Source organism: Anolis carolinensis, chromosome 4 (assembly GCF_035594765.1).
Source record: "Anolis carolinensis isolate JA03-04 chromosome 4, rAnoCar3.1.pri, whole genome shotgun sequence".
Classification (NCBI taxonomy): Eukaryota; Metazoa; Chordata; class Lepidosauria; order Squamata; family Dactyloidae; genus Anolis; species Anolis carolinensis.
Genome location: NC_085844.1, coordinates 28,347,030 through 28,361,523, shown reverse-complemented (window position 1 = coordinate 28,361,523; position 14,494 = coordinate 28,347,030). Strand labels below are relative to the sequence as shown.

General features: G+C 35.5%; 1 protein-coding gene and 1 non-coding gene across 5 annotated transcripts in view; one reads left to right on the top strand and one right to left on the bottom strand.

Moving 5' to 3' along the window:
* Positions 1-14,494, top strand: part of vps13b (vacuolar protein sorting 13 homolog B) — a 389,126-nt gene that overhangs the window by 218,376 nt on the left and 156,256 nt on the right. The gene's annotated exons all lie outside the window — the stretch shown is intronic.
* On the bottom strand, positions 10,033-10,112 carry mir875 (microRNA mir-875). Its single transcript, NR_129987.1, has one exon. It is a non-coding gene; the product is annotated as a microRNA mir-875 (primary transcript).

Below are 14,494 nucleotides of genomic sequence, written 5' to 3'. Positions count from 1 at the left end.
TGAGAGAAGACAATCTCATGACAACCATAATTTAGGATTGGGATTGCATTAGGTTTCCCCCACTTGTGATGTACACATGCAGTGGTATTTTTACAGGGAGCTATATATATGTATATCCTAGTGTACGTAGGCTGCATTTGCACAATTTAGTCAATATGAATTTAAGGCATGCTCATTGGGGGCTTTGTAAATAGGATTTTTTACAAACATTAAAATCAGTATACAAATAACTGACATACCATGGGCAGTATACTGATTATTTCAACAATGACAGTTTTATGTCTTCATAGAATTAATATGAAAGTGATATATACAACTTAGATCTTGGTGGATATATTTTGGTTGGGTTTGTTCATTTTATTTTCAAGTTTGGATACACCAGGCAAAAAGGTACACAGCATATATTTTTGAATCACAAATATTCATCAGGCTGTTGCACCATTAGGAACATGATCTGAATGGCTTTTCCTTGCTTGCAAAAATTCAGTTAGGAAAGACATTTTTTTTGTAAAGATCATTTCTCTCGGTAGCTACATAGTGTGAAAGTGATTTTCATAATGTTAAATGGTTAGCAGACATTCAAAATGCTGGGCTGCTGATGTCATGTGGATCAAAGCTGTGAAAGAAAGCAAACTTCTAAGGCAAAGTTTCACAGTAAACACATTTTTTGTATGAATGTCGTGCTCTGGATTGTGTCATTGACTTCGTACAAACCACACTAATCATGTGAAGGGAGAAAAACTGGAGAACATATGTAATCAACATGATAAAAATAATATATGATCCTTAGTAGAGTTGGCACTGCTAAGAAACATGAAAGTAAAGTTGCAAATAATACCAAGTGAGAAAAGTCACAGAAATACAGATGAACAAGTGTATTATGCTTCCTGTTGGTCTGCTTCTCAGATGTGGCAATATTTCTTTCTTCTTTCTTTTCTTTCCTTGCTTTTTTAAAGTATACTTCAATAGAAGTAAGTTGCAAACATCAAAATCTTTTCCCAGCAGTAAAACACTTTACAGCTTTGAAAATGACAGGTTTTACTTTCAATCAAGTGTCGGAATTTCTAGAATGGTACATACTTTTTTGCTCTGAAGAGGAAGGAGATGTTTTTATTTAGTACACTTTTAAAGGAAGATTTGCTTCTCAATTCCATATCAAAAAAAATCAGGGGGAAACATATTCTTTGAAGTGGTTTCATGGAAATGTGGTGCAATTGTCTCAAAAAAATTAGATGAAATTATACAATAGAATGATTATTTAGCCTACTAACACATAAAAAATAAAAGTAAATGGTAGAGAACCTATGGTAGGAACTTGGGTGAGAGAGAATGTTGATAAAATTGAATAGGCTGTGCATTTGAAAATTTGTAAGGATTTGAGCACACATCTATGATATATGGTGTATTTCATCAGAAAAAAATTGGTTATTTTCTTGTGCAAAATACCTCTTTATGTGAAAGCTATAACATTTGGAGCTACCTTATTGCTTACTTTATTGCATGAAATTTCATAACATTCCTGTAGAAAAAGTCAGAGACTTGTAATAGTTGTTATGTGAATAAAAACATTATGGGAATAAAAAACTTTAGTCTGTATGGGGTTTAGTTGAGTTGTAAGCCACAAATTTTTGTTTTTGTTTAGAAAATAGCATTATGTAAAATAAGAGCAAGTTTTAGGGAACCAGATTCTTAACTTCACTAAGTAATTGAAATAGGACTAAAAACCATTATACTAAAGCTTTGTCACTAGTCTCAGTAGTAGGTTGCCCTTACACAGAATAATAGAGTTAGAAGAGACCACAAAGGCCATTCAGTCTAACTCCCTGTCATTCTTGCTTAATTTTTTTTATCGTGTCAGAAGTGACTTGAGGCAAGTCACTTCTGTTGTGAGAGAATTGGCCAGCTACAGAGACATTACCCTGGAGATGCCCGGATGTGTTCCTATCCTGCTTGGGAGGCTTCTCTCATGTCCCTGCAAGCTAGAGCTTAAATAAAAAGCTTATTTAAATAAAAATGTATTTGCCTGCTGGTGAAGGAATAGCAACCTAGTTGCCCATAGAAGGACACTCCACAGGGTGGAAGTAGCTACAAACAAGGCCCTCTCTCTCGTGTCCCACAAAGCAAGTTTGTGATGATGGTTGGACAGAGAGAAATCCTTTTCTTGAAGATCTTAGTGCCCTGGCAGGTTCATATAGAGGCATATGGTCTTTCAAACAGTCTCAATCCAAACAGTATAGAACTTTATAGGTCATAACCAGCAATTCGATTTGGACTTGGAAACATTCAAGTAGCTAAACTCCCTATAAATGGCTCTAGTCAGCATTTTGGCTGCAGCATTTTAAACCTGCTGGAGTTTCCAAAACACTTTTCCAACGCTGTTCCATGTAGAGTGTGCTGTAGGAGTCGAAACAGGATGTAAACAAGACATGTGTCACCATGGCCAGATCAGATCTCTCAAGGAATGGATGCAGCTAGAGATTGGCTGATAATTATTCTGATTTGTGGGAATTAGGGAAGCCTTTTAAAGGTAATGTCCTCACTACATCATCTTTTAGGAAACTTCCCTTGCTGCAGTGAGGATTTCAGCACTCCTTACCCATTCAGCTGCTCCCCTTTAGCTGCTATCAGTAGCCCAGGAGGACAAGGGTACACGTGGTGGCTCTCACCTCTCCAAAGTTTCTATCCACCTACCCAGGCTGTACAGACTGAAACATACCCAATAAAGCAATGGACAAGCAGGTGCCAAGACCACATCCACTTGAACCTGTTCCAGCTGTAGCATCCAAGACAGAGTGAATCCAAGCAAGTTAGTCTGTAAAGTGTCTTGCATCTATATCATAGTGGGCTTGGAGTGGTCTTTGTTCCTTCTTGAGGGCCTGAATGTAAGTTCTAGTCCATGTTTGGTAGTGCATCGTTGTCACTCTAGTTTCTGTTCCACCCGTTTCATCACTGCCAGTTTTCTGGTGAACCAGGGGTTTGTTTGGTTTTACTTTGTGGGAGGGGACACTTAGGGTGATTATATCAATCAGTCAGGGCCTCAGCAGGATCACCTGCTAATACAATAGGAAACTCCCCATGGATCCGTCTAGATCAGGCATGGGCAAACTTCATCCCTCCAGTTGTTTTGGACTTCAACTCCTACAATACCTAATAGCCTACCAACAGATATTACTTGGAACTGTTCCATGGTTATTATAATGAACATGAATTCATAAGCTGCTCCTAACAACGCAATATCCACATGAGTGTTGAATTCCACCAGTATAACAAGTCAGGGACCATAAATATTTGAAAGAAAGAAAAGGAAAACTATGTAGAACTAATGGTTGAAATCATCTTGGTGCCACACAATTTTGTACACATAACACTTTGACTAGTTTTGATGAAGTCTGCTATCCACTAAATGTTTCTCTTTGAACTATAACAGTATGATACCCTGGTATTCATTTTACCTATGATGCAATGACTTTCTAGTTGGTCCTTGAGCATATAATAACATTCAATTTATGCAAATCCTTGACTTTCCACAAAATGTCTGCCCCATATGTACTTCCAGCTGAATTCAAGAATATGTTTTTGAACAATCATTTCAAGTATACTTTGCTGCCATATATGTTTAGAGTTGACATATGAAAGCCTTGGTTGTGGTAAACAGTATAACTGTAAAATTGAGAAAAGCTTCACAAAGCTTACTGTTACCCCCTCCCCCTTAGTTTTTTTTATTAATGGTGTGTGAATAAATATAATTTACATTGTATTTGGTTTCCACAGATGTTTTGTTTGTTTGGGAAGTATTTTCCAGTAATATCTGAAACAGATTATTTTCTGTCTTTTAATTATCATGGAATTTTAAGTTGAATATAATGTGAAGACTATGCTTCTGTTACTAAGAGAACCATATCCTGGTTGTAATGAGACATTTGTTAACTTCTGTATACAGCTTGTGGTTCATTCCATAAATACTTGTGGCTTCTCTGATGTTCTTCACAAGGTTTTATCTATGACAAATTTTTACCACAGTTCTTGAAGTACTTTGTAAGAATGGGTGTTGGCTTTCTTTCTTTCTCTCCTCCTGTCTTCCTTTTTCAAATTGTTCCATAAAATCATTGCACATTTCATAGCAAGCCTCCTTTAGTTTTATTGCAATTTACCTTATTTTAAAATGCATTTTACCATAAGGATTCTGTTGATGAGGATTTATCAAAAACTATTTATTAATTTAATGAGGAATAAGCTCTTTGTTGTATTCTAGTTGTTGTGAAACAAAATTACCATCATTTTTAGATCATATTTTGGTAGAATTTACACAATATTAAACAATAACTCTGCATTTCTTCTACTTACCGTTTATAGTTTTGTTTTTATAAACAAAAAATGATCAGGATATAAATACTTCCAAAAAATCTTAACATCTGTGCCTCTTTCTTTTTTTTGCAGGGGGGGGGGGAGGGGATATTTGCTTCTATGCATCCTCAGGTGGAAAAAGTCTGGTGGTTTGCAAACAAAAACTGATCTAGGGAAATCAACGTAAATGGCCTTCTGATACTACAAACATAACTTTGTTAAGGGGCATTTCATTACCGCAGGATATATTGGAATTTGGATTAAAGTATTAAAATGTCTCAAGAAGTGTTCATGTATGGTTTTTAGTACTTGGATATCGACCTTGAGTACAGTAAATATCTTAACAAAGGAATCAAAATTATTATAAAAGATCTTTATGTAACATGGAGATGATGATGATGCAGGGGAAAATGGAAGGAAAAAGGAGGAAGGGCCAACCAAGGGCAAGATGGATGGATGTTATCGTTGAAGTGACTGACTTGACCTTAAAGGAGCTGGGAGTGGCCACGGCCTACAGGGGAGTCTGGCGTGGGCTGGTCCATGAGTTCACAAAGAGTTGGAAGCGACTGAACAAATAAACAACAACAACATGTATGCCCCATATCTTTATGCATACCTGTGCATTTTCATTTCACATGATCCTTGTTTGTTAGACATTCTCAGCATTCTTTCTATAGATATTTTCTTTTCCAAAAAGAAAAACAAGCAAGACTAACTTTTGGTGTGGAATCCTTAGACTTCAGTAAATCTTTCTAATTTAGAATAGGGTCACTGTAAACTAGAGTGGAATTGAAGGTGTGTAACAGCAGTAAAGCTGATCATACCATAGGCAAATGTTCATTTGTGTAAAGAACAAACAAAGGAAGTAGTTGTCTTCAGACACTTTTGAGCAATAGTTTGAAATATTGGATGTCAGGCAGCTTTGAACATCTGACTTGCATCGTCTGATACCTTCTTGTACCTTATGATTCCTGATAGGAGGCTGAACTACAATTTCAAGGAGAGCAGCAAAACTATGAAATCATTAAGCTGCTAAATTTTCTTTTGGATTGAATTTTATCAATATTTGTATGTATGTTTTTATCCTTTACAATTTTATCTTGTAAATCACCTAGAGCATCTTGGATGGAGGGCGATTAATAAGTAATTAAATGATGGTGGTGATGATGATGATGAATTACAATTTGGCTGCAAGTTATTGTTTTTTATTTGAACTTAGTTACAAAGTTTATTCACAATAGTGGAAGTGTTTTACTAGGAGAAATAAAATGTGAAAGTCCATATTTCTTGTCAAAGTAGAAGAGTTGTCCCTTTCCCTTGTGTGTACATACAGCATATTTTAATACTAGTGATATTAATTCATCTTCAACTTATGTACATTAATATTTTAGTGTTATCTTTTTCAGTTATTGTAAGTTACCTAAAATTCCATTTGGGAGAAAATGGGATATACACTCAATGAATAAAATAAAATAAAACTGATAAATTTAAAACTTTTCCATCACTGTCTGAGCAGTGGTTCCCAACCTTTGGTCTTCCAGATATTTTGGACTTCCAACTTTCAGAAATCCCAGCCAGCTTACCAGCTGTTTGGAATTGTGGGAGCCAAAGTACAAAACACCTGGAGCTAAAGTACAAAACCCCACTGACCCAGAGCCCTTCCACACAGCTATATAACCCAGAATATCAAGGCAGATAATCCACAATATCTACTTTGTATTGGATTATCTGAATCTACACTGCCATATAACCCAGTTCAAAGCAGACAATGTGGAATTTTATACAGCTGTGTGGAAAGGGCCCTAGAGAATTAGACCGACCTTCTTTGATGCAGAAAAGAAGTCATGGAGAACCAGAGGCAGGAGCTCCCGTTGGCACAGTGGGTTAAACCTTTGTGCCAGCAGGACTGCTGACTTGCAAGTTGGGTTGCTCACCTGAAGGTTGCCGGCTCAAATCCGGGGAGAGCGCGGATGAGCTCCCTCTGTCAGCTCCAGCTCCCCATGCGGGTATATGAGAGAAACTTCCCACAAGGATGCTGAAACATCAAAAACATCCAGACATCCCATGGGCAACCCCCTTGCAGACGGCCACTTCTCTTATACCAGAAACGATTTGCAGTTTCTCAAGTTGCTCCTGACATACACAAAAAATGGAGAATCAGGAAGCAAGCAATATAATAGGATCCATTTGTGACTTCATACAATCTCTTCATAGAAGCATGGTGTTTGGAAACTGCTTATTTTATTTTTTAACCAGATGGTAGATAACAATATGTATATTTTTAAATCCAGCATGGTTTCAAAGTACCAAACCTGTCCCTTCTGTATCATTTTACAGTTTTCCTTATATAAGAAGTGGACTGGAAACAAAATACCTCATTTCCCCTTTTTTAAGTTCAAAGCTATTTAGCATACAAAACTTTCTGGATTTCTTCAAGGGAATCTCATTTTCTCTGAGGCTGCCTGATCTAGTCCAATCCAATATGGGTACAGGCTGAATTGGGCTCATGTACTCCATCATTCAAGAGTTAGATGACTGACAGGCAGAGCTTTACTAACCAGTTATCCATTACATTTGCAAAGATCAGCTAATACAAATGTCAATATATACAACAATAAAGAATCATTTACCTGTTGTACTAGAGAATTAAGAAAGAACCTATAGTTTAATGGTGAATTCTTTGATACGAATAATCCCTTAGTGATAAACTAGGACCAGTCTCCTTTGGCAACGTGAAGAAAAACAGCTGGCAGAAAACCAGTATTCAAACATTTCTTTGGTATGTTCTGATGTTTAACTGATTTCATGTGGTTTTGCATTTGACTTTGGCAGTCATAAAAAATTGGTGCACTCTGTGGCTTCCTGCAGCAGGATATATTGACTTTCATTGCCAAAATCTAGCTTAACAATACCATTGGACATGCCTCAGTGCTATACTGTGTGTTATTGTATTTAGTTTTAACTATACAGATTTTAGAAGTTCATTTTTCAGCATTCTTTCCAGCTTCTATTGAACTTCTCTGTGCTTTTTTTACCAGTAAAATACATTTTCATGTTGAATACATGGGCAGACTCTTTTCACTCTAGAGATCAGAGAATCTATGTTATGCTTTAGACAGGTGTATGTTTTCATTCCTGTGCACTTTTTGTCAAGAATCATTCCTAAATGAATCTAGTGAGGGTTATGTGTAAGACGCAGTTTTATACTTGGGTCCACTTGAAATCTGAGCATGTCCTACACCACGGTTTTCTGGGCCAGTGTACTCAGGACTCTGTATGTTTCTATAGCCATCTTCCCCATACATATTCTGAACTAGGTGGGGGAACATGTGTAACATGCCTGCATGGATTTCTCATCCACAAAAATTTTATGTGTGTGTGTGTGTGTATGTGTGTGCACCATTTAGTAAAACTGAAATCCTGCCTACCGCTTGTTCAATAAGAGGAACACAAAATTCAGTGTGGTATTGCAGCATTCCAGCCCTTGCTCAAAAATCGTGACATGCTCTCACAACTAAGACCCAATAGACAGTTAATTATATTTAGTTTCGGACATATTTACCCATTAAACTTCAGACTGAGATTATATGAGAGTATGGTCGGGAAATAATTTGTTTTTATTCATTTCTTCATAATTATTGATGCAATTTGAGATAGAGGTTACCTTTTCAGTATTTTTGTTTTAACTCTGGGGATGCTGCAAGACTTTTTTTGTATGTTCATGCTGTTTTTGATTTTATGGTTTTATTTCTTTGCATTTTAATTTCTTATACTTGCTGATAAATAATTGCCTTCAATATTTTATGTTATTTGATGACACAAATGTACAAATTAGATGCATAGATGTATGTGAACCTAAAAAAATAACATTCCTTCCTAGCATGGAAAATCTATTGGGGCTAGTAGGAATAAAGGAATACAAAAATTCTCTGGCCTCTTCCTATGATAGACAAAAGGGATGTTAGCACCTTTTTGCACGTGAGATCATATTTCTGTACTGGTCCTTTTCAAAAACATAATAGGTGAGGGGATCATGGGAAGGACAACATCTAATCTGTGTAGCACTGTGAAACTAGCACCAAGTCTTCTCTCAGATGAATGAGTGAGTTTCTCACACATTCTCTTTTGCCCCACTGCCATTGTTGGAGCTTGGATTGGCCTTAGGTTGAATGCAAAAAGTAAAGCTCATCTCTTAAATCTATTGAACTTCAGATTTGCAGTGTGTGTGTGTGCATAACTGAGTGTTGGAATAACTGGAAAGCCACTTTAACATAAGTGGGTGACTTAGGACAAATTGTATTCTCTCAGTCCTAGAAGAAGACAAGGGCAAACTCCCTGTAAACATGATAATTTTCCTTAGGGTCATCGTATGTCAGAAACTACTTGAAGGCAGAAAACAAGAAATACAATTGTGGGATATGATTTGCATAAAAACTATAAAGCCAATCATTATTATATGCATGCTAGAGGGAATGGGGCTATGGCGAGAAATTGTGAGATGTGCTAACCCTTCAAAGTAGCCCAGTGTTATATCCATCTTTTAAAACAATCAAAAGTCATATATGCTCCAGGTTCCTGTAGAAAAAAAATAGTAAACATTTCTTTACAAAATCACTGGAAAGGCTATCTCATCTAGGTAAGAAAATTTTGTCCCAACAGTCCTTCAAATCACCGTTAAATAAAAAATGCAATATGAATACTTAATATATTCAATTGCAGAAGCAGTGAAATTGTGTAATATTTGTAAAAATTGATATCAATAGTGGTAAATTTGAATCTAAAAGTTCTCATGAAAGTTTAGTTAAAAACAACGAAAAGGACCAATTTTACAATGATACAAGTAGAAAATGTATGATACATCAAAGTTCTAAATTATATTCAAACATCTAGGTTACCTTCTTGGCTATCTTTATGTAATAGCTGCATTAAAATTATTTTTGGGAAGGATGTCTTAACATGTCTGCTATTTCTGCTTTATCAGAAATGTTTATTATCACAAAGTAATGCTGAAAACAGGTAGAAATTAATGTTTGTGGTAATCAAATTTGCATTTGATATAATATTGAATTACCATATATGCCACTTCTAAGGCAACTGTTGACATGCATGAGTTTCAGCCGTTAAAGCAATAAATATGTGAGGCCAAAAGACATCTGGCTTCTTTTTTTTACATAGAAAGTATGTAGCATCAAAGTTAGTTTTGGCCATACCCCCTATGAAAGTGAGAATTGAACTGTCTGAGGTCTTGATTAAGAGAGAAAAGTGGGGTAATAACTGTTAGTCCATATTTCACCATTATTTTTAAAAAATATAATTTCAGAAGTAGAGATACAGTGAGCATCAACAATAGTTGCTATAATTATTATACCACCTGTTTCTCAGTCTGAGACGCATTCATATGTATGCACACATACACACAATTGATATCGTGTTCACAACTTCTTCTGAAATAATTTCATCACGCTTAAATAAGCATGATGAAATTATTTGAGATGTCCATATTGAGAACTGAGACATTCATGTATGAAAAATAGTTAAAGCCATAATAATTTCCATATATGGATTTGATAAACCGATACAGTGGTGAAAAAGGATTCCTGTCCCCATGGTAGGTGATCAAGAACATTATGGATGTTCTCCCTTTCTTCTCATGCAAAATAACTACCACAGAGTAAACATGAAGCTTATGTTCAGTGAAACTCAACCTCAGTACTTCCAGGTGAATATATACAACACCTGATAAGGCTGAGGTATTGTACCACTAAACAAACAGAACCTGAAGCAACCCCAACAAATATTTGGTAAGACTAGATTGAAATTGCTGAAGAATTAGAAGGACATTGTTTGCCGCAATTTAATAAGATTAATTTAAGTAATGTTTCTAGCAACCAAGTCCTAGTGTCGTATCACAAGCAAGCAATGCTGCATTTCAAATTAAATTGATTTCATTCAAGAAAGAAAAAATTCAACAGAATGTGTTACAGCTTTTCTCCTTTTACCACCAATTATTTCTTATTGCTGCAAACCTCATTCCCTGTTCTTTCTCCTGTCTGAGTCTATTTAGAAAAGTTAGGCTCTTCTTGTGACTGGTGAAAATGATCACTCATCTAAACATATCGGCTACTTTTAGAATTAGGCATATATATTGTTTACATGGCTATCAGATTCACATTTAAAATATGCCCTGTAGATTTGTGAATGCTTAAAAGTAGATCAGAGTTACCCTGTCAGAACAGAAAAAGTAATCCAGTTATACATTTAACCCCTTGTTTGCCCTTCATTTAACTGTTTGTTAAGCAAAATAAATTGGCAACTCTTTTTAGAATTACCAGGCTCATTATATCCATTTACACACAGAGAAAAAGTTGAATATTGCCAAAAGCATTTTTACACACACATACACAAATTGATAGCTGCAAATATATTGTACCATTGCCATTCTTTACCTTTTCCCTCCAATTGTGCTCCAGATACGAGACTAGTAAAAGACAACTGCAGTGAGAAACAGTCTTCTGCTTATTTGTGTTAAATTACTTTACATGGAGCTTTTTTAGAACAAGGCACTACTTTTAAATGTTTGGCCACCTCGTGGGATATGTAGTGCATTTCCTGCCACTGGGATAAGAGGAAGGAAGCAACAGCCAAAACGTTTGATGTGTGGTCTACTGTAATTCCTTTCATGTGTTCCGTGGCTTTCATGTGATCCTTGATGATCCTTGTACTACAATCAAGTCTGACCATGCTGTGGTCCATTTCATTACAGATGACCTTCCTAAATGAAAAACAAATCCCTGTTATAGTGGTATTCACCTGCCACCATTATAATGATGGGGTTAACATTTTGCCCTCAGGCTTATTGCTTTGCCAAGTTTTACAGAATGTTTCATTTGGCATAAAGATAAATTTCATTTTAGGAAATAGATACTAAACAAAGAAAGATAATAATATGAAATCAGACACAGTAACTAATAGTTTAATGATCTCGATGAAATCAGCATAATTCCTCAAATATTTACATTTTAAAAACTTCTAAAAATCATCTGAAACACACTGCATATTTGGGCCCTCTTCACTTGCGTCTTAGGCTCCTTCCACACAGTTGAATAAAATCCCACATTATCTGCTTTGAACTGTAATATATGGCAATGGGTGACTCGGATTTTGTGGGATTTTCTGCCTTGATATTCTGGGTTATAGGGCTGTGTGGAAGGACCCTGTACAGCATTGGATGCTACCTTTTTGAAACTATGTCAGGGTAATTGTAGGATTACTGCCACCGTACATTTTTCAATACTTAATGCAAAACATTTCTGCTGTGGGATATAGTTGGGTGACTGCAGGAAAAATAAACCACTGCAAGGCAGTTTGTGTGGTAAATGTGTACATACATATATAGACATACATATACAAACAAACAACATAGCTTTCCATATGTCAGCTCATGTTCATGTGAAATTTTCACTTCCGTTTCATGTTTCAAGAAATGACAAGTTTAATCTGGCAATAAAGAGTATTGTTGTCAGTGTAAATATCAGTTTATTTTCCTTTCAGTTACAGTTGCATTTTTGATAAACAGTTCATCAACTGATAACCATTCAAGATTTGGTCTTGGTATATGGTTGAATGTAGAGACAAAACACAACATCCCTGAGATAGTTTACAAATCATCATCATCATCGTCTGTTTATATAGCACCATTAAATGCATAGCACTTTACAGTAAAATAACAAAAAACAGTGGATCCTGCTCAAGACATAGAATCTATAACATATTTTGTGCACAAACACAGAGGGGGAAAGGAATAACAAATCACAAAACATACAATTGTAAAATAAATTATCTTGATAAAATACAATTTTAAAAATCCCAAAATATAACAATAAGCAAATGATAATATACACAACCAAAATATGCATGACTACAAATCAGATCATATGATGGACCCATTTTATAATTAAAAGGCTTAGTTTTGAGGAGATTAGCTAATATGTGTGCACAGCTAGATAGAGAGAAGTTAGCAAGGTGAAATGCAGTGGGATATAAGTCAAATACCTGCAGAAAGTGAGCTCTGCAGAGATTGGCTTGGGATTGTTTGACTGTAGTTCAGATGGGTCTCAGAAGTGAGTCCTGAAGGGTCATTTAACGAATAGTCAATGAATGTTTCCTTGTAATGCAATTCAGTATGCATAGTAGTGAAGGGGAGGTGAAGAGAGAAGGCACCATTTGCAAATATGTTGATGAATTTTAGGAAAAGGTGGAAGTAATGCACCATTTGTAAATGTGCCTTCTCTTTTTATCTCCTCTTCATTATTATGCATATTGAATAACTGAAGTTATATAGAACAGGGAGTATGTGAAGGCAAGTGTAAGGGAAGCTGAAGCAGAAACTTTCAGTTTGGTTCTAAGAATTGGGATGATACAGATAAAACGAATTGAAACGAATAAAATATGCATATGAGAGAGTCACTGGACTCCATGAATGATTAGTTTCTTCACATAATTTTTATGGGAACATGTAAATAAAAAGGCAGCCTGAAACAGACTTTATCAGTTTTGTATAGGAGGAGCACTTATATGTAAATAAAAAGTATTTTTCTGTCAAAGTTCTCCCAAATCTGCTTGCTGCTCAGCTTCGTTCATATTTAAATAAGAGCAAGTGAAGGTAAAACAGTTTCAAACTGTTTTAGGCAGTTTTTCAAACTGTCAGATTTAATATAAATGAAATAATATTCAGGAAAGTAGTTATATTTGTCAACTGATACATTTTTAATTTTCTCTGTGGGATTTAAAAATTGTCATTGTAAAGGAACAAACAGAATGTACTCTTTGGTGTATGTATTCATCATTCTTTGCCATTTATTTTCAACAAACAAATTGTAAAAGTACTTAACCTCAAAGACTGCTCATGTTTGTTCTGACACATTGTAAACATCACAAATCAATTATAATGTAATATCCTTTAATTACAGAAAATGTCCTGTCTGATTCCATTTAACAGCTGTATTGTTCTTATGATACTAATTACAACAACTGTAGAAAACCTCAGTAATAGTCAAACCTTTAAGAATTGCAGTTCCATGGGACAGTTCTTGTATTTCTCTAGCTGTGAGAGCAGCTGCAGTGTTGCTAGTTCCAGGGTAATATGAGAAACCCAAGCCACAGATGAGGAGCACATACCACAAGGCTAATGGGTTTATGGAGAAGAAGAATAATGCGGGCTTTCCTCAAGTAGCCGTAGTGGTGTACAAGAAGGTATTCCAATTGCTCCCATAACTTTAGAACAACACAAATACCAAGTCAGAGGACCAAACTGGATGTGTCTCAGATTTGTCAATGGAGTCTTCTGTATATAGCAGCAGGATTGTGTGATTTGTATAGGAGTCATGGCACCATTATTTTCTAAATGAAAATCACCTTTCTACTTTCATATCTCTAGATAGCTCTGTTTTATGGGGAAGAAATATTTTGAAGTGGAACATCCAGCAGCAGTTCTCATGAAGATGACAGTAGGGAAAATTATAAATCCTTCTTCAGCCCTTATCTAAACTCCAGAGTCCATCTCACTTAATTTTTTGTTTTGAGTTGGGTAAGGGAAGATAATATTTTTGTATTTTCTGCACCACGGCTGATTTTCTCTTGAATTTGATGTTGATACTGTGTCTGTAATTTTGAAGCAAACCTAACTATTTTAACTTGGTTACCATTGAGTTAATTAAAAGCTTGTATCTGGCAAAGTTGATATGGGTTGAGTATCCCTCAGCCAATATTTTTTGGGACTCGAAGTGTTTTGAATTTGGGCTTTTGTTTGGATTTTTGAATACCTGTGTTTTCATATACATACATAATGAGATATCTTGAAAATAAGACCTAAGTTTAAACACAAATTTAATTTATGTATCATATACACATAGTCTGAAGAGATACGGCATTAATGATGGCATTAAACAGTTGGTATGACCCATGGAAAATGTATCATAAAGAAGGTATCATGTAGAAAAATGATGTAATTTGTTTTTGAAATTCTTAATAAATTGAGTTTTTAAAAGTGTAGAAACCTTTTGAGAACCCTTGTATTTCTCAAGAAGATGGAAAAGGTTATTGTACATTCCGTCAGAATTCAGTTTAAAGCAAAATAGCATGTTGAAGTGTA